Source organism: Ovis canadensis, chromosome 6 (genome assembly GCF_042477335.2).
Source record: "Ovis canadensis isolate MfBH-ARS-UI-01 breed Bighorn chromosome 6, ARS-UI_OviCan_v2, whole genome shotgun sequence".
In the NCBI taxonomy this organism is placed as follows: Eukaryota; Metazoa; Chordata; class Mammalia; order Artiodactyla; family Bovidae; genus Ovis; species Ovis canadensis.
The window spans coordinates 25374857-25395079 of record NC_091250.1 but is presented as its reverse complement, the minus strand read 5'-3'; the positions used below and the strand labels follow the sequence as shown (position 1 = coordinate 25395079).

Genomic DNA, 20223 nt, shown 5'->3' with positions numbered 1-20223 from the left:
TAAAGAAAGCTGAGCACCAAAGGACTGATGCTTTTGAACTGTGGTGTTGGAGAAGACTTTTGAGAGTCCCTTGGACTGCAAGGAGATCCAACCAGTCCATCCTGAATGAAATCAGTCTGAATATTCACTGGAAGGACTGATGCTGAAGCTGAAACTCTAATACTTGGGCCACCTGATGTGAAGAACTGACTCATTTGAAAAGACCTTGATGCTGGAAAAGATTGAAGGTGGAAGGGAGAAGTAGATGTCAGAGGATGAGATGATTGGATGGCATCACCGATTCAATTGACATGAGTTTGAGTAAACTCCTGGAGTTGGTGATGGACAGGGAGGCCCGGCATGCTTCAGTCCATGGGGTTGCAAAGAATCAGACACAGCTGAGAAACTAAACTGACTGATACCTTTCTCAGCCTTCCCTCGTGGCTTAGATGGTAAAAAGTCTGCCTAAAATGCAAGAGACCTCGGTTGGATCCCTGGGTTGGGAAGATGCCCTGGAGGTGGACATGGCAACCCACTCCATTATTCTTGCCTGGAGAATTTCATGGACAGAGGAGCTTGGCGGGCTAGAGTCCATGGGATCACAAATAGTCAGACACAACTGGGCAACTAAGCATAGCACACAGCACATGCCCCTTCCAAAGATAGGGAACTAATGTTACATTCTCTACAGAAAGAAGTTGACTCTCATTGTCTGTATTATGACACTGTTACTGTAATGGCATTATCCTGTATATTTTCACACAGATAAGAGTCAAAGACAGTAAGAAAATTAGGTTTACATTTAAACATTGACATCCCTTAACAAAGAGATCGATTTCCACTCTTTAAATATTTAAATTTAATGCTGATGATACGACACATCGATAATCATAATGCTTCATGTGGTTACCATTTATAGATCTATTGTTTACTAGGTACTTTATAAATATCTTTTATTTTCAAAATATGGCAGCAAACATGTATGATTTGTATTGTATAGGTGAGAAACTTTGAAATAGTATAGTATGTGTTCCAAGTTACAGAAAAGCAAATATATAAACTGACTTTTGTATGAAACTTGACTGGCCACTAAACTCCCAACATCTCAGATGCATCCATCTGGCAACTAATTATTTTCATAATTTTTTTTTTTCAAAATAGTTCATATGGTTTCTTAGGTGTACAAGACTGGTCAGTTGATAGAATGTAGCAGTTGCCAAACAAACAAACAAACAAACAAAACTTGAATATAATTTGCCTATAAAGAAGTGGTTGAGATGATTGTCCCTTAAGGATCAGAGTTGCATGATCAAAGAGGCAAAGCAAAATTTCCTCCTTTTAAAAAAATCTGCTGTTTCTTCCGATCCATGAACATGGTATATTTCTCCATCTATTAGTGTCCTCTTTGATTTCTTTCATCAGTGTTTTATAGTTTTCTATATATAGGTCTTTAGTTTCTTTAGGTGGATATATTCCTAAGTATTTTAGTCTTTTCGTTGCAATGGTGAATGGAATTGTTTCCTTAATTTCTTTTTCTACTTTCTCATTATTAGTGTATAGGAATGCAAGGGATTTCTGTGTGTTGATTTTATATCCTGCAACTTTACTATATTCATTGATGAGCTCTAGTAATTTTCTGGTGGAGTCTGTAGGGTTTTCCATGTAGAGGATCATGTCATCTGCAAACAGTGAGAGTTTTACTTCTTTTCCAATTTGGATTCCTTTTATTTCTTTTTATGCTCTGATTGCTGTGGCCAAAACTTCCAGAACTATGTTGAATAGTAGCGATGAAAGTGGACACCCTTGTCTTGTTCCTGACTTTAGGGGAAATGCTTTCAATTTTTCACCATTGAGGATAATGTTTGCTGTGGGTTTGTCATATATAGCTTTTATTATGTTGAGGTATGTTCCTTCTATTCCTGCTTTCTGGAGAGTTTTTTTTATCATAAATGGATGTTGAATTTTGTCAAAGGCCTTCTCTGCATCTATTGAGATAATCATATGGTTTTTATTTTTCAATTTGTTAATGTGGTGAATTACATTGATTGATTTGCGGATATTGAAGAATCCTTGCATCCCTGGGATAAAGCCCACTTGGTCATGGTGTATGATCTTTTTAATGTGTTGTTGGATTCTGATTGCTAGAATTTTGTTGAGGATTTTTGCATCTATGTTCATCAGTGATACTGGCCTGTAGTTTTCTTTTTTTGTGACATCTTTGTCAGGTTTTGGTATTAGGGTGATGGTGGCCTCATAGAATGAGTTTGGAAGTTTACCTTCCTCTGCAATTTTCTGGAAGAGTTTGAGGAGGATAAGTGTTAGCTCTTCTCGAAATTTTTGGTAGAATTCAGCTGTGAAGCCGTCTGGACCTGGGCTTTTGTTTGCTGGAAGATTTCTGATTACAGTTTCAATTGCCATGCTTGTGATGGGTCTGTTAAGATTTTCTATTTCTTCCTGGTTCAGTTTTGGAAAATTGTACTTTTCTAAGAATTTGTCCATTTCTTCCATGTTGTCCATTTTATTGGCATACAACTACTGATAGTAGTCTCTTATGATCCTTTGTATTTCTGTGTTGTCTGTTGTGATCTCTCCATTTTCATTTCTAATTTTATTGATTTGATTTTTCTCTCTTTGCTTCTTGATGAGTCTGGCTAATGGTTTGTCAATTTTATTTATCCTTTCAAAGAACCAGCTTTTGGCTTTGTTGATTTTTGCTATGGTCTCTTTTGTTTCTTTTGCATTTATTTCTGCCCTAATTTTTAAGATTTCTTTCCTTCTACTAACTCTGGGGTTCTCCAGTTCTTCCTTTTCTAGTTGCTTTAGTTATAAAGTTAGGTTATTTATTTGACTTTTTCTTCTTATTTCTTGAGGTATGCCTGTATTGCTATGACCTTTCCTCTTAGCACTACTTTTATAGTGTCCCACAGGTTTTGGGTTGTTGTGTTTTAATTTTCATTAGTTTCTATGCATATTTTGATTTCTTTTTTGAAAATGAGTATACTACCCAAAGCAATTTACAAATTCAATGCAATCCCTATCAAGCTACGAGCTATATTTTTCACAGAACTAGAACAAATAATTTCAAGACTTGTATGGAAATACAAAAAACCTCGAATTGCCAAAGCAATCTTGAGAAAGAAGAATGGAACTGGAGGAATCAACTTGCCTGACTTCAGGCTCTACTACAAAGCCACAGTCATCAAAACAGTATGGTACTGGCACAAAGACAGACATATAGATCAATGGAACAAAATAGAAAGCCCAGAGATAAATCCACACACATATGGACACCTTATCTTTGACAAAGGAGGCAAGAATATACAATGGAGTAAAGACAATCTCTTTAACAAGTGGTGCTGGGAAAACTGGTCAACCACTTCTAAAAGAATGAAACTAGATCACTTTCTAACACCATACACAAAAATAAACTCAAAATGGATTAAAGATCTAAATGTAAGATCAGAAACTATAAAATTCCTAGAGGAGACCATAGGCAAAACACTCTCAGACATAAATCACAGCAGGATCCTCTATGATCGACCTCCCAGAATTCTGGAAATAAAAGCAAAAATAAACAAATGGGATCTAATTAAAATTAAAAGCTTCTGCACAACAAAGGAAACTATAAGCAAGGTGAAAAGACAGCCTTCTGAATGGGAGAAAATAATAGCAAATGAAGCAACTGACAAACAACTAATCTCAAAAATATACAAGCAACTTATGCAGCTCAATTCCAGAAAAATAAATGACCCAATCAAAAAATGGGCCAAAGAACTAAATAGACATTTCTCCAAAGAAGACATACGGATGGCTAACAAACACATGAAAAGATGCTCAACATCACTCATTGTTAGAGAAATGCAAATCAAAACCACAATGAGGTACCACTTCACACCAGTCAGAATGGCTGCGATCCAAAAATCTGCAAGCAATAAATGCTGGAGAGGGTGTGGAGAAAAGGGAACCCTTCTACACTGTTGGTGGGAATGCAAACTAGTACAGCCACTATGGAGAACAGTGTGGAGATTCCTTTAAAAATTGCAAATAGAACTACCTTATGACCCAGCAATCCCACTGCTGGGCATACACACCGAGGAAACCAGAATTGAAAGAGACACATGTACCCCAATGTTCATCGCAGCACTGTTTATAATAGCCAGGACATGGAAACAACCTAGATGTCCATCAGCAGATGAATGGATAAGAAAGCTGTGGTGTATATACACAATGGAGTATTACTCAGCCGTTAAAAAGAATTCATTTGAATCAGTTCTGATGAGATGGATGAAACTGGAGCCGATTATACAGAGTCAAGTAAGCCAGAAAGAAAAACACCAATACAGTATACTAACACATATGTATGGAATTTAGAAAGATGGCAATGACGACCCTCTATGCAAGACAAGAAAAAAGACACAGATGTGTATAATGGACTTTTGGACTCAGAGGGAGAGGGAGAGGGAGAGGGTGGGATGATTTGGGAGAATGGCATTCTAACATGTATACTATCATGTAAGAATTGAATCACCAGTCTATGTCTGATGCAGGATACAGCATGCTTGGGGCTGGTGCATGGGGATGACCCACAGAGATGTGATGGGGGGGGAGGGGGAGGGGGGTTCATGTTTGGGAACGCATGTAACAATTAAAGATTTTAAAATTAAAACAATAAAAAACTAAAAAAAAAATCTGCTGTTAAAATTAAAGTAGTTTAGTGTAGGGAACTAGGTTTAAAGAAGGTTGAGAAGTGGTTGCAAATGAGACTCTCATCCAGGGCTGGACATTCTTGCAAACGAGATGTTCTGCCCAGTGTAGGGAACTAGATTTAAGGAAGGTTGAGAAGTGCTTGCAAACGAGACTCTCAACCAGGGCTGGACATTCTTGCAAACGAGATGTTCTGCCCAGTGTAAGAAACAAGGTTTAAGAAAGATTGAGAAGTGCTTGCTAACGAGACTGTCAACCAGGGCTGAGCATTCTTGCAAACGAGATGTTCAGCTAAAAATCCTGTTTGTTCCCATGGGAAAAAAACATTGCTTACACACAAGGATGTTTCTCTGATTCCTCAAAAAGAACAGACCTTGGGACAAAACGGATTCTAAGTTGATAAGGAAGTTCCCCAAAACAAAGTCTTAGCTGCAGTAAATAAGCCAAGGTAAAGGTTATCTTGCCTTGCGCCTGCGCACTGTATAGTCTCTAAATCATAGTGCTTGGCAGCTTGCCCTGTAGGGGGTTGTGCAAAAGATATAAAAATTAAGCAGCTGTAAAAAAAAGGGTTAAAATATAAAGATTTAAGCCACTCTGCAGTGTGGGTGTTTCATTCCGTCGCCGACATCTGGCGCCCAACGTGGGGCTCGACGAAACCAAAAGGGTAAGCACCCCGGGGCAAAAGGCTAAAAGGGGGACTTTCGGGAAATAAAAAAAAATAAAAATAAAAATCCGAAAGGGTAAACACCCCGGAACAAAAGGCTGATAGGGAGACTTTCAAAAAAAAGAAAAAAATAAAAATCCGAAAGGGTAAACACCCCAGAGCAAAAGGCTAAAAGGGGGACTTTCGAAAAAAAAAATAAAAATAAAAATAAAAATCCGAAAGGGAGAGCACCCCGGAGCAAAACGCTAAAAGGGGGACTTTCGAGAAAATAAAAAAAATAAGAGAAAAAAAAAAAAAAACCTATGAAAAATTCCCCGTCTTTAAAGTCACAATATATGGAGCTGGTTAAGGGGCTCCTGCATTCTATAAAAATTAAAACGTCTACTCGCCGCTTGAGTGAGTTGTTCTGTCTTATAGAGCAGCATTGTTATTGGTTTCAATATCAAACAAAAATACAGCTAAATTTGAAGGAATGGAAAGTGGTGCAAAAAGAGTTAAAAAGACAACATCAAAAAAAAAAAATGTGATTCCTTTAAGGCTGTGGACTCTATGTAGCACAATAACACAGGCTTTAAAATTAATGGCTGTTGATAGTGAGGCCGTCTCATGTTCTCTTAAAAAGGAAGATCCCCTATATAAAGATGTGCCTATGAGTGAGAAAAAAAAAGATAAAGGTGAAAGGGGGGCCTCATCTCGGCCTCCGCTCAAACCCCCAGATGATAATAAAGATTCATCCACTGAGCCAGATAGAGATGTGAGTTCTGGGGAAGATTCAGATTCTGTAAAAGCAATGACTGCTGCCTTTTAAAAGGTTTTATTAAATAAAAAATCAACTTCCAAGGCTGTTAACCCTTCTGCACCACTTTAGGCATCCCTATTTCTAGTAGCTGCCGACAAGGCTGAGGTAGAGAGAGAGAGTCAGTGGTTTTAGAAGTACGGGAGAAAGTATATTTTAAAAAATGCTTATTAATGACTCTCGTCCTTTAATGTCACTGATTATTAAAGGTATACAGTTTAAAAGATTAGTGGATACAGGAACAGATGTTTTGGTTATTTCTCTCCAACAGTGGCCTAATGACTGGAAAAAAAAAAAAAATTCCTCTTGTTTTAACAGGCTTAGGATCAATAGCAGATGTGTAAAAAAACACTCAACCTTTGTCATGCCAATTGTCTAATAAAAAAAAGTATCTATTTCTTTTTACATTGTTAATATACCTATTAATATCTGGGGAAGAGATCTTTTATTTTCTTTAAAAACAACACTCACGATCTCGTCGGAAAACTTGTAGCCACTGCTCAGATTCCTCGAGCTCTCCCATTGAAATGGTTAACTGATGTCCCTAAATGGATTGAGCAGTGGCCGCTTCCAAAAGTGAAGCTCGAGGCTTTAAAACAATTAGTAAAAGAACAGTTTCAATCTGGCCATATTAAACCTTCTACGTCTCCTTGGAATTCTCCTGTTTTTGTCATTAAAAAAAATCTGGTAAATAAAAAATGTTAACTGATTTAAGGGCAGTTAACAAATGTATAAAACCTATGAGAGCTTTGCAATTAGGTCTCCCTTCTCCTGCTTTGATTCCACAGGATTGGTCTTTAATGGTTTTAGATTTAAAAGATTTTTTTTTTAATATTCCTTTGCAAATAAAAGATAAAAATAAATTTGCTTTTACTATTCCAGTATATAATCATGGGCAGCCCGTAAAACGTTATCAATGGACAGTGTTGCCTCAAGAAATGATTAATAGCCCTACACTTTGTCAGGAGTTTGTTAATCGTGCTCTTATTACTATGAGACAACAATTTTCTAATTGTCTTCTCTATCATTATATGGATGATCTTCTATTGGCAGCTCCTAGTAAAGAGGAACGAGATACATTTTTTATTCATGTAAAAAAAGCTTTAAGTGATTTTAATCTTCAAATTGCTCCTGAAAAAATTCAAACTGAATTTCCTATTTCATATTTAGGTGCTATTTTAAAACGACAAAAAATAAAACCTCAAAAGGTCCAAATTAGACGAGATAATTTAAAAACTCTTAATGATTTTCAAAAGCTTTTGGGTGATATTAACTGGTTACGTCCCATGTTAGAGATTCCTACACATCAATTGCGTCATTTATTTTCTACTTTAGAGGGTGATACTGCTCTTAACAGTCCTCGATCTCTTACTTCTCAAACAGAAGAATTACACTTTATAAAACAACGGTTAAATGAAGGGTTTCTTACTTATCTACAACAAGATCAACCTATATATTTCATAGTGTTCCATACTCCCTATTCTCCTACTAAAGTTATTGCTCAATCTACAGGGTTGATTGAGTAGATATTTTTACCCAATAACTATACAAAAAAGCTTACTACTTATACAGATAAAATTGCTTTCCTTATTTTAAAATGTCGAGACCGTGTTACTCAGTTAATTAAAAGTGACCCTCAAACAATTATTACTCAACTTACTTCCACCCAAATTTCTAATTGCTTACAGTTTAATAAAAATTGGCAGATAGCTCTTACATCTTATTCAAGGACTTTTTCTAATCAATATCCTCAATCTAAAATGATAGATTTCCTTCGACATACATCAATGGTTTGTAAATCTCCTATATCTAATATTCCAGTTAAAAAAAAAACTATTTTTACAGATGCCAATAAAAATACTGCTGGCTATTAGACTGATACTACTTCTAAAGTTGTTCCACATTCCTTTTCTTCTGTGCAGCCTGCTAAACTTTGGGCCATTTGTTTGGCATTACAAGATTTTTTTGATATTCCTATTAATATTGTTTCTGATTCTAAATATGCAGTCTTTTCATATATTTATCTTCCTGAAGCCACTTTACCGGTAACTTTAAAAACTAATATTGATAAATTATTTTTTCAGGTTCAACAATTATTAATTAGGCAAACTAACCCTGTCTTTTTTACTCATATACGAGCTCATTCTTCTCTCCCCAGACCATTATCTCAAAAAAATACAAATATTGATGCCTTACTTTATCCTTTACAGTCTGCAACACAAGAACATTGCTTACATCATACTAATTCTAAAGGGTTACAAAAAACTTATTCGTTAACACAAAAACAAGCTCAACACATATTGTTCGTTCTTGTTCCATATGTGCACCGTTTATTTTGCCCTTTGCCCCTCCTGGAGTAAATCCCAGAGGACTACAATCTAACCAAATCTGGCAAATAGATGTTGTTTTTATTTCTTCATTCGGTAAGCAAAAATATGTTCATCATACTATAGATACTTATTCTCATTTTCAATGGGCTACAGCTTTAAGTTCAAAAAAGGCAGATTCTATTATTACTCATTTACTATTTTGTTTTGCTATTACAGACATACCTATAAAATTAAAAACTGATAATGCTCCCGCATATCAATCCTCTAAATTATCTCAATTTTTAAAACAATATCATATTAAGCACACTTTTGGTATTCCTTATAATAGTCAAGGACAAGCTATAATTAAAAGAGCTAATCAGACTCTTCGAAAATACATTAAAAAAATAAGAAAGGGGAAAAAAATGTATGATATCAGTAAGGGGCCATTTCAAGTTCATTTGCATATTAATAAATCTTACTCTGCTATAGTATGTGTAAAATTTCCTTATTCTTTACTGTATGGGCAATAGATTTAAAATAAAATTTTGAGAGTTATATCATGTTCTGATTGTAACTTGACTCAATGTATAAATCGTTCTTGGTGGAAAAATGTTAAAAACAAGATGGTCCATTCCAGTAATTATTCTTTGGTCACTGTGAAAGCACAGACTAAACTTTGGTTGCCTGTTAATCTTACTCGACCTTGGTCGGACTCTTTTGCTGTCACTCATCTTGTAAATGCTGTGCAAACTCTTCTCCATCAATCTCAAAAAATGCTTGGCATTGTCATCGCATCAGTTTTCGCCGTGGCTTCAGTAACAACAACAGCAACTGTAACAGGTCTTGCTTGGCATCAAGGCATACAGACTGCTGATTTTGTCAGGGAATGGCATAAAGATGCTCATTTATTGTGACAACAACAACATGATTTAGACGCTCAATTGGCTACTGATGTATTAAATTTACAACACACAGTTTCCTGGTTAAGAGATCAAGTGACTGTGTTAGCTACAAAGAGTGTGTTAAAATGTGATTGGAACTCATCTCACCTATGTGTAACCCCTGTTCCCTTTAATATGAGTGAGGGTTGAAAAAAAGTAAAAAGGTCTTTAGTGGGACACCAAAATTTAACTGCTAAAATTATAAAATTAAAACAAACTATATTGTCAACTTTTAGTAAGACGCTGCCTGATATTCTTGGTTCTGATATACTAAAAAGTCTTCAAACAGGATTAGACAACCTTAATCCTTTAGGGCATGTATCTACATTGTTAACAACATCCTTTGTAAATACTTTGTTAATTGTTGCTTTATGTTTTATTGCTTTTATAGTCTACCGGTGCTGGCGAAAAGGGAAACAATTTTAAAAAAAAGCTTTGCATATTCAAGCGCTTATTCAACATCTACAAAAAAAGAAAGGGGGAGATGTAGGGAACTAGGTTTAAAGAAGGTTGAGAAGTGGTTGCAAATGAGACTCTCATCCAGGGCTGGACATTCTTGCAAACGAGATGTTCTGCCCAGTGTAGGGAACTAGGTTTAAAGAAGGTTGAGAAGTGCTTGCAAACGAGACTCTCAACCAGGGCTGGACATTCTTGCAAACGAGATGTTCTGCCCAGTGTAGGGAACTAGATTTAAGGAAGGTTGAGAAGTGCTTGCAAACGAGACTCTCAACCAGGGCTGGACATTCTTGCAAACGAGATGTTCTGCCCAGTGTAAGAAACAAGGTTTAAGAAAGATTGAGAAGTGCTTGCTAACGAGACTGTCAACCAGGGCTGAGCATTCTTGCAAACGAGATGTTCAGCTAAAAATCCTGTTTGTTCCCATGGGAAAAAAAACATTGCTTACACACAAGGATGTTTCTCTGATTCCTCAAAAAGAACAGACCTTGGGACAAAACGGATTCTAAGTTGATAAGGAAGTTCCCCAAAACAAAGTCTTAGCTGCAGTAAATAAGCCAAGGTAAAGGTTATCTCGCCTTGCGCCTGCGCACTGTATAGTCTCTAAATCATAGTGCTTGGCAGCTTGCCCTGTAGGGGGTTGTGCAAAAGATATAAAAATTAAGCAGCTGTAAAAAACAAGGGTTAAAATATAAAGATTTAAACCACTCTGCAGTGTGGGTGTTTCATTCCGTCGCCGACAGTTTAGTTAGTGATTTAGCTCAGTTGCTTAGTAATTTCCAACTCTTTGTGATCCCATAGACTGCTGCACGCCAGGCTTCCCTGTCCATCACCAACTCCCTGAGCTTGCTCAAACTCATGTCCATTGAGTAGGTGATGCCATCCAACCATCTCATCCTCTGTCATCCCCTTCTCCTCCCACCTTCAATCTTTCCCAGTATCAGGGTCTTTCCAATGAGTCAGTTCTTCACATCAGGTGACCAAATTATTAGAGTTTCAGCTTCAGCATCAGTTCTTCCAATGAATATTCAGGACTGATTTCTTTTAGGAAAGTGAGTAAGCAGACCTAAAGCACCCTGAAGAATATGTATGGCTTATTTCCATTTCCTACTGGACAAATTCTGTTATTTAAGGTTTTAATTTTATGTCTCCTTAATTTAGTTTTATGATTCTTATGATTAACTTATCTTGAAGGGCAACTTGTATTTTGATGGATATTCAACACCTCATTAATAGTTTTTCAAAATCATTCTCACACATCTTTCTTAGCTCTGACCACTACCAAGTCACTGGCAATTTTTATAGCAATGGAAGCAAATACATCAACTGAATTAACAATAAAAGAGGCAGATGTCTCTGATCTTTGGCTCAGTTCACCTAAGCAAAGGCAATAAATTTACACTTCACCCTCTGCCTGTCAGTGAAGAAATTATGTAGGTGAGTTAAATAATGTATTCTAGTTTCAAAGATGTAAAGAAATATACAGATTTGAGTTGAGAAAATACAGGATTATTGTTACATTGCAAATGAACAAATCGATAGGTAACGATATAAAGGGTCTTATTCAGTCAAAGAGCAAGCAAATGCTGAAATCAAATTTAGAACACAGATCTATCCTAATTCATTCACTTTTATTGTATCATATTGTAAGATATTTACTTAAAATATACCCTTTCTAATAGACTTTATTTCATGAATTGCCCATTTGTCCTCTGCATGCTGATTAGACATTGTAGGAATGAATAAAGCAAGCCTAAAATGAAATTGTTAAGGTGTGCAATTTGATGCAATTATTAAAAGAAAAAAGTAATTGTACATACCTACATATATATTTACAGTATTCAAAATAGTGTCCTTACAAATATACTTGTATATTACTGAACACAGAATATTTTCACTTTCCTTTATGAAAAATAAGCAACAGCAAGAGGCATTCTTCTGTAGAATTTGAATCTGTTACTTAATCTATGGTGACATAAAATATTTTTATTCTTCGTTTTCAGTAATTTTGAAGAAAAATTTATATTTATTTCCTAACAGGTATGTAAGGATAATAAACTTCAGTATTGGGAACCTACTCAGAAAAATTGAAGCTGTTGGGACAAAAACACTCGAAAAAATACTGAAAAGGAATTTAGCTATTAATACTTTCATGAAGGTTATGCATTTTCTTTCCTCACTCCAAATGTTCTTTAGGGATTGATATGTCTATATTTGCCTACATCAAAAAAAAAAAATAGAATGAGCAAGTAGCTTGGTATTGAGTACATATATGCTTTCTTATAACAGACACTTCCTTGTCATTCAAATGCTCCTACTAATTTCCTCCCCTCTGGAAGGAATTAAGATGAACTGCTAGTGTATAAAAACAACAAAATATACATAATTGGGCTTAAAGAAAAAACTTTTAACACAAAGAAAATGTATTAATCATCAACTGTAGGCTTTTCAGGATTATTTTTATCCTATAATCCTACCCTGAGATTCCTTCTTCCACTTTAATATTGGGTTTTTTGGACAAGAAAAAATTTGAACAATTTATTTTACAACACAATGAACAAACTACTGAGATATTGAAAAATGATGATAGAATGATTAAGAAATTAGCAGTATAAGTTTTTTCCAACTTCAAGATGTCAACTTTCTTTAGTGTGCTCAGCAATTTTTTTGGCAGTGTTTATATTTAGCTTGCTCTTGGTGTGTTTGATTAAAGGTGTCCCCCTTTTTGAGGAGTTTTCACGTCTCATAGCTCTGGCTATCACTGCCTCCAAGACTTTGTTTCCACAATACTTATTTGTAGAAGAAATAAGCCACACACAACTTCCCAGACACCCTACATCCTAGCTACAAATAAAGTATTAGAGATAGGTACATAACTGAATACCACCAAATAGATACCTTTTCATAAAAAGTAGGAGTTAGAACACGAGGAAAGTTTGATTAGAACCAAGGCTAAGCTAATGTGACTGAGTTCTATACAACTTCCATATTGAAGGCAAATTTGGAGGTCCTATTGATCAAAAAGAGAGTAAATAGAAAAACCTGAATTGCAAGAATGCATGTATATATATTACAAAGGAAATTGAGACCAGAGGTTAGAAAATGGAAACCTTTTTTTCTGGTAGTTTTTAATTGGTTTTTAGATCTTGCTGTGCTGTTTGAAGTCCAAGAAATGTATGATTTTCCCTATACTAAAGCTAGTTTTGACATGTTTTTGTTTCTATGATTCTAGATTTAAGGTCAAAAGTATTCCTTAAAAAACCTTTTTAACTATTTTTTGTTTCCCATAATTTAAGCTTTGAGCATTTTTAGTTTGTTTTCTTTACTTGGTGCTTATTTAGCTAGAATTCCGTTACTCAGCCTGAGAATGTGGCCAGGAAACAGAAAGTTTGAAAAATTAAGAAAAGTAAATCTTCTGTAGCTTTAAGCTATAGAATGATATAACTTAAAGCTTTATAATCTTCAGCAGGGTAAATCTGATAAAGTGTTAAATTGAGAACATGTTTCAATTCCCAACTTTATATCTTGTTTAGGATAAAGTCATGTTTAATATTGCCCTGTTTTTTGTTATTATACAATCACCCTTGGAAATATTATTTTATCAAAATATTTTAAAAGACTTAAATTTCAAAAAGTAATATTCCCTATAAATAGGAACATTTAAATTTTATATGACTTGATTTTATTTAACTAAAAATATATAATAATACGATACCATTCAGAACTCCATCTGAATCTTGACTCCTTTGCCTTGATTCATATTTATACACATATTTGCTTGACTTTTTGTACTATCTGTACACATAGCTGCATATATTTCCTTCTGAAGGAAGCTGAAGGAATTATAATGCTAAGGTTATAGGAATATTAGGAAATAAAGTATTGTGATGCAAAATTATATGAAAACTATAACCTCAAATATACTCTAGAATAACATTTGTGATTTATTATATCTTGGTAAAAGTAAAGATGAAATTCCAGTTGTAAACATTTGTCACCTATTTTGATCAGGAATATTTCCTATTGCCTTAATTGCATGCTTAGTCGCTCAATTATGTCCAACTCTTTGTAACCCCATGAGTTGCAGGCCACCAGGCACCTCTGTCCATGGGTTCTCCAGGCAAAAACACTGGAGTGAGTTGCCATTTCCTTCTCTAGGGGATCTTCCCAACCCAGGAATCAAATCTAGGTCTCTTGCATTGCAGGCAAATACTTCACTGCCTGAGCCACCAGGGAAGTCCCTGTTATATATCATTATATCATTGCCTTACAAGAAAACCAAAAAGTCGATGTTACAACTTGATATAAAGTATTTGAAGCAACTTCATTTTTAGTGGGCTTCCCTAGTGGCTCAATGATAAAGAATCTGCTTGCAATGCAGGACACAAGGACTCTATGCCTCGGTCTGGGAGATCCCCTGTAGTAGGAAATGGCAACCCTCTCCAGTATTCTCGCCTGAGAAATCCCATGGACAGAGGAGCCTGGCAGGTTACAGTCCATGGAGTTTCAAAAAGAGTCAGACATGATTTAGTAATTAAACAACAATACTTTTAGTAAACAGTAGCTGAGATTTCCTATACCACTAACTTGCTTCCTTGGGTATATATATATATTGATAGATACAAAAAAAAAATCAACATTTTTCGTCTCTTAAAACAAGAAAATTTTCTAAGAGTTAGAAAGATATAAAGTATATAATGAATTTTATAATATATAACACAGAGAGATCTGAACCTTAGAATAATCCATCTACTACAGTTTAAAACTGTTGATTAGTAGGTAATGGAAATCTTGTTTAACTGTAGGTGTTTCCACTACATCTAACATGAAACATAGTGGTAAAAATATTTAAAAATTCCATATTGTTTCAGGAATTTAATTGAGATTTGGATACAGAAATACGTATTGTTTATTTTCTTATACTTGTTTTAACTAAAGTCTTGGTGCATGTACATCTTACCTATAAAATACATTATATTTTATGTGTACAGTTTTAGTAATAATAACTAAGTAATATCTGTATATACACTGGCAAATTTCTAAATGTTACAAGCACCTTGATTTCCTAACGTATCCCTTTTAATTTTATATAATAATCTCTTTAACTTCAGGAAGTAAATAACCTGAAGTTACTGATATATGTATTAAGTTTTATACTTTACTTATTTTTACCTGTTTTAAAAACTTTATTACAAATAACATCATATGGGAAATAAAGACAAGTTTTTAGTGCCATGATTGTTAATAAAATCAATACGCGCAATTGCAACCCACTCCAATATTCTTGCCTGGTAAATCCCATGGACAGAGGATCCTGGTGGGCTACATTCCATGGGGCAGGAAAAGAGCTGGACACGATTTAGTGACTAAACAAATTATCAATATAAAAGCAATATCAAAATTAAAGATTTATATCATTGCACTTATGTCTACAAACTAATCCACCACACGGATATACCACACTGTATTTATACATTACACCATTAAATGACAAATGGCTTATGATCTTTCCTTTTTTATTACAGAAAATTATGCTTTGAGTATTCTGGAACATTTGTTCTGAGGAACAAGTGAAAGAACATTTCACAGATATGTCTGGGGAATAAGTCAAAGAGTACATGTATTTTTAAATATAACAGTTAATGTAAAAATATCTTCTAAAACACATATAACAATTTCCTCCCAAGAGCATACTGATGAAACATTTGTATCAGAGGCTTTATATTCTTCTGCCAGCTTGTTGTGAGTGAAATATTATCTTATTGTGTGTCTTAAAATTTCAGTTTCTTAATAACAAATGAAGTTGAACAAAAGTTTCCATGAAATATTGATCATTTGTGGTTCCTCTTCTGTGTAATGTCTGCTAATGTCTTTTTGTTCCTTTTCCTAATTTGTTGCTGCTTTTTATTGATTCTTAGAAGTTGTTTATATGTGTTGCATAGAAGTGAAGTCACTCAGTCATGCCTGACTCTTTGCGACCCCATGGGCAGTAGCTTCCACCAAGCTCCTCTGTCCATGGGATTTTCTAGGCAAGAGTACTGGAGTGGTTTGCTGTTTCCTTCTCCAGGGTATCTTCCCTACCCAGGGATTGAACCCAGGTCTCCCGTATTGTAGACAGACACTTTACTACCTGAGCAACTGGGGAAATCATGTGCATATTATAAATATTGTAGAATTTCTCATAGATGTATTATGTCTTTCCAAGAATTTACAATATATTTTGGTGAAAATAAATCCTTAACTTTTATTTAGTCAGTGTATAAATTTTGGCTTTGTCCTAATATACCTCTTATTCAAGGTCATTACAATATCATATTTTTATAGACTTTCTTAAAATAGGTCATTCACAAAAATCAGTTACCTGTCTTTAATTGATTTTTTGTGAATGATATATTCATTTTCACTTAGAAAAATGTTGCTTAAAAAAATCCATGCTTTAAAAATACTCTTTTGTAGAGTTCTTCATAAAAGAACTGAGATACATGTCTTGAGTATTAAACATTCAGACACTTAGGTGACAGAAATTCTTATACAATGACTATTTAGTGATGTAAACTAGCAACTAGTAATTCCATACCCTTAACATGTGATACATGGGTTTATATTATATAAATACATTTTACTTTTAAATGTCTACACAACAAATACAGGGTATAGCACAATAGGAAAATAAAATCCAGGTAATGTGAGTATCCCAAGAATCAATGTTTTGCTTATGGCTCAGAAGAATGGCACCACGATCTAGTTATCTTAAGAAAGGTGGCACCTTATTAAGAACACAAAATTTTGTTGATTTATTACTGTGGAATAACTAGGGCAGAGAACTTCCTGGTTTAAAGAAAAATTATATTTAGAGGCAGTTGCTATACCTGTTATAGGAAAAATATGATGGTTTTATTTTAGATACACTGTCTAATAACCAGTGCCGTTCCAATCCTGTGATCTTTAAATTATTCCTGCCAGTTTCCACTTTTATCCATTAAACTTGGATTCTTTCCCTCTTTGCATAGCATCGATGCTTAATTATTCATTGTGGCTCAAGATTAATTTTTCTTGACATAATATTAAACCATTATTGCATATTAAGATATGGTTGGAAAAAGTATATATATTTACACATCCAACAAAGCAGTGTTTATCTACCATGTCTTAACTATATTACTATCCACCTCTGTTTTCTGTACTTCATAAATATCCCTAATCATAGGAGCTGAACAGCAATTGTTTCCTTAAAACCTTGTATCATTTAAACTTAATTTGTTTTAGGTAAATGACTCTCTCTTGTTTACTAGTATACTCTAGAAGGAAGTGCTACTTAGAATAGGTCTACTTAGAAATATACAGGATATACAAATATATATATATATATATATATATATATATACACATAATCCTCCAGATATACAGGAATATGTCAAAATTCTATAAAATGGGCACAAATCTTAATACACAATTGGAAAATGAAAAGCAAAAAAAAAAAAAAAATTCAAGTCATCAGACCCCTAATCAATACTTTGTTCCTTTAGGCCCTTTTAAGATTTACATGATTAATTCTCATTCCTACCAACAGTGCAAGAGGGTTCCGTTTTTTCTACACCCTAAGTTCAGTTCAGTTCAGTTCAGTTGCTCAGTCATGTCCGACTCTTTGCGACCCCATGAATCAGAGCACGCCCAGCCTCCCTGTCCATCACCAACTCCCAGAGTTCACCCAGACTCACGTCCATCGAGTCAGTGATGCCATCCAGCCATCTCATCCTCTGTCGTTCCCTTCTCCTCCTGCCCCCAATCCCTCCCAGCATCAGAGTCTTTTCCAATGAGTCAACTCTTCACATGAGGTCGCCAAAGTACTGGAATTTCAGCTTTAGACTCATTCCTTCCAAAGAAATCCCAGGGTTGATCTCCTTCAGAATGGACTGGTTGGATCTCCTTGCAGTCCAAGGGACTCTCAAGAGTCTTCTCCAACACCACAGTTCAAAAGCATCAATTCTTCAGCGCTCAACCTTCTTCACAGTCCAACTCTCACATCCATACATGACCACAGGAAAAACCATAGCCTTGACTAGAGGAACCTTTGTTGGCAAAGTAATGTCTCTCCTTTTGAATATGCTTTCTAGGTTGGTCATAACTTTTCTTCCAAGGAGTAAGCGTCTTTTAATTTCATGGCTGCAATCACCATCTGCAGTGATTTTGGAGCCCAAAAAGATAAAGTCTGACACTGTTTCTACTGTTTCCCCATCTATTTCCCATGAAGTGATGGGACCAGATGCCATGGTCTTCATTTTCTGAAAGTTGAGCTTTAAGCCAATTTTTTCACTCTCCTCTTTCACTTTCATCAAGAGGCTTTTTAGTTCCTCTTCACTTTCTGCCATAAGGGTGGTGTCATCTGTGTATCTGAGGTTATTGATATTTCTCCCAGCAATCTTGATTCCAGCTTGTGTTTCTTCCAGTCCAGCGTTTCTTATTATGTACTCTGCATATAAGCTAAATAAGCAGGGCGACAATATACAGCCTTAACGTACTCCTTTTCCTATTTGGAACCAGTCTGTTGTTCCATGTCCAGTTCTAAGTGTTGCTTCCTGAACTGCATACAGATTTCTCAAGAGACAGGGATTCCCGTCCCTATCCAGCACTTATTGTTTGTAGATATTTTGATGATGGCCATTCTTACAGGTGTGAAGTGATACCTCATTGTAGTTTTGATTTGCACTTCTTTTGTAATGAGCGATGTTGTATGTCTTTTCATGTGTTTATTAGCTTGTGTTTGGAGAAATAGCGTTTAGGTCTTCTGCCCACTTTTTGGGCTCCCTCGTGTCTCAGATGGTAGAGAATCTGCCTGCAATATAAGAAACCCAGGTTCAATCCCTGGATTGGGAATATCTTCTGGAGAAGGGAATGGCAACCCACTCCAGTGTTCTTGCCTAGACAATTCCATGGACAGAGGAGCCTGATGGGCTACAGTCCATGGGGTCACAAAGAGTTACTCACTTTTTAATTGGGTTGCTTTTCTGACATTGAGCTTAATGAGCTGATGTGAACCTATTTGCAGTGCAGCAATGGAATCACAGACATAAACAGCAGACTTGTGGAGACAGAGAGGTACGGAGGGAGTGGGACAAATTAAGAGACTAGCATTGAAACATATACATTACCATATGTAAATGTATATAACCTGTGGAAACTTGCTGTATGATGCAGGGAGCACAAATCAGGTGCTCTGTGACAACCTAGGGCTTGGCATGGGGTGGGAGGTGGGAGGGAGGCTCATGAGGGAGAGGACATATGTATACCGATGGCTGATTCATGTCGATGTATGGCAAAAACTAACACACTATGGTAAAGCAATTATCCTCCAATTAAAAATAAATTAATTTTTAAAAGAAAAAAATTTACATGATTAAACACAGAATAAAAATAGAGATAAAAATAACACCTATAATCCTGACAAAGATATATCAGATGATGCAACTTAACTGGTGGTCTTTATGGATCCAATCTCTAAATACCAGACTGATCACCTAGTTGCAGAAGCATTGGACCTCCCATGGGCCTTCCCACATGGGAAATAGATATAGATCAAGTCTGTTATTAAATTCCAGGGAGGGCTCAATCTCCAGAAGAAGTTCAAAGAGAATAAATGGATCTGAGCTAATACAACTCAACTCCAATAAATTTGCTCATCTGGTAGGTCACTCTATCCATCCACATGACAGTGTGCATGAGTACAGGGAAGAATTCAGAGTGTGTTCAGAGAAATTTCTACTTCATGGGAACAAAAAATAATGGCATGCGTGAAAAATAGACAAATGGGAGAGAAGGAGGCCTGTAAAAGAGATTAGACATGACTAAATAACCAAATAATTTTCCTAAGCTGAGGGTGTACACTAATCTCATATTTTAAAGGTAAAAGTGAACCAAAGGATAAAATTTAGATAAAATATGCATTAACTGCTATGTTAGTGATAATAATTAAAGAATCCAAAAATATGGGATTTTGTGATACATTATTTTTTATCTGATGGTATCATTTAAGTAGAATTTTTTTGGGTTTCTCTTTATTTATGATTAGTTATGCATTAGTCTTGAATGAGAGAAACATTGTAGGAACTTCCATGTGTGCATCTGAGTCCAAAGTGGCTGACTGCATTTAGATGGAGCTTCAGTGTGATGGAGTCAGAAATCAAGGTTTAATAGGAAGTACAGAATTTATGCATCTGAGATGAAACTAATCAAACTTCAACTGATTATTAGAGGACTGAGAGGACTGTGAATGAACAAAGTAAGGAAAATTAGGAAGCACATATTAATACACAAGGCAGAGGATAATGCTATCAGCAGGTACAGAAATATTTTTTAAATATTCACAGCCTAATA

At 35.4% G+C, this 20223-nt stretch overlaps 1 long non-coding RNA gene across 2 annotated transcripts in view; it reads left to right on the top strand.

Annotated features, from left to right (window-relative positions):
• Positions 1-5207: 5207 nt before the first annotated feature.
• The window catches only part of LOC138442291 (uncharacterized), a 227947-nt gene continuing 212931 nt past the window's right edge, over positions 5208-20223 (top strand). Inside the window, exon 1 of one of the 2 annotated variants that reach the window (XR_011257622.1) lies at positions 5208-5347. This is a non-coding gene — a long non-coding RNA (uncharacterized lncRNA). The remainder of the gene's footprint in view (positions 5348-20223) is intronic. The other variant, XR_011257623.1, reaches the window with a different exon arrangement.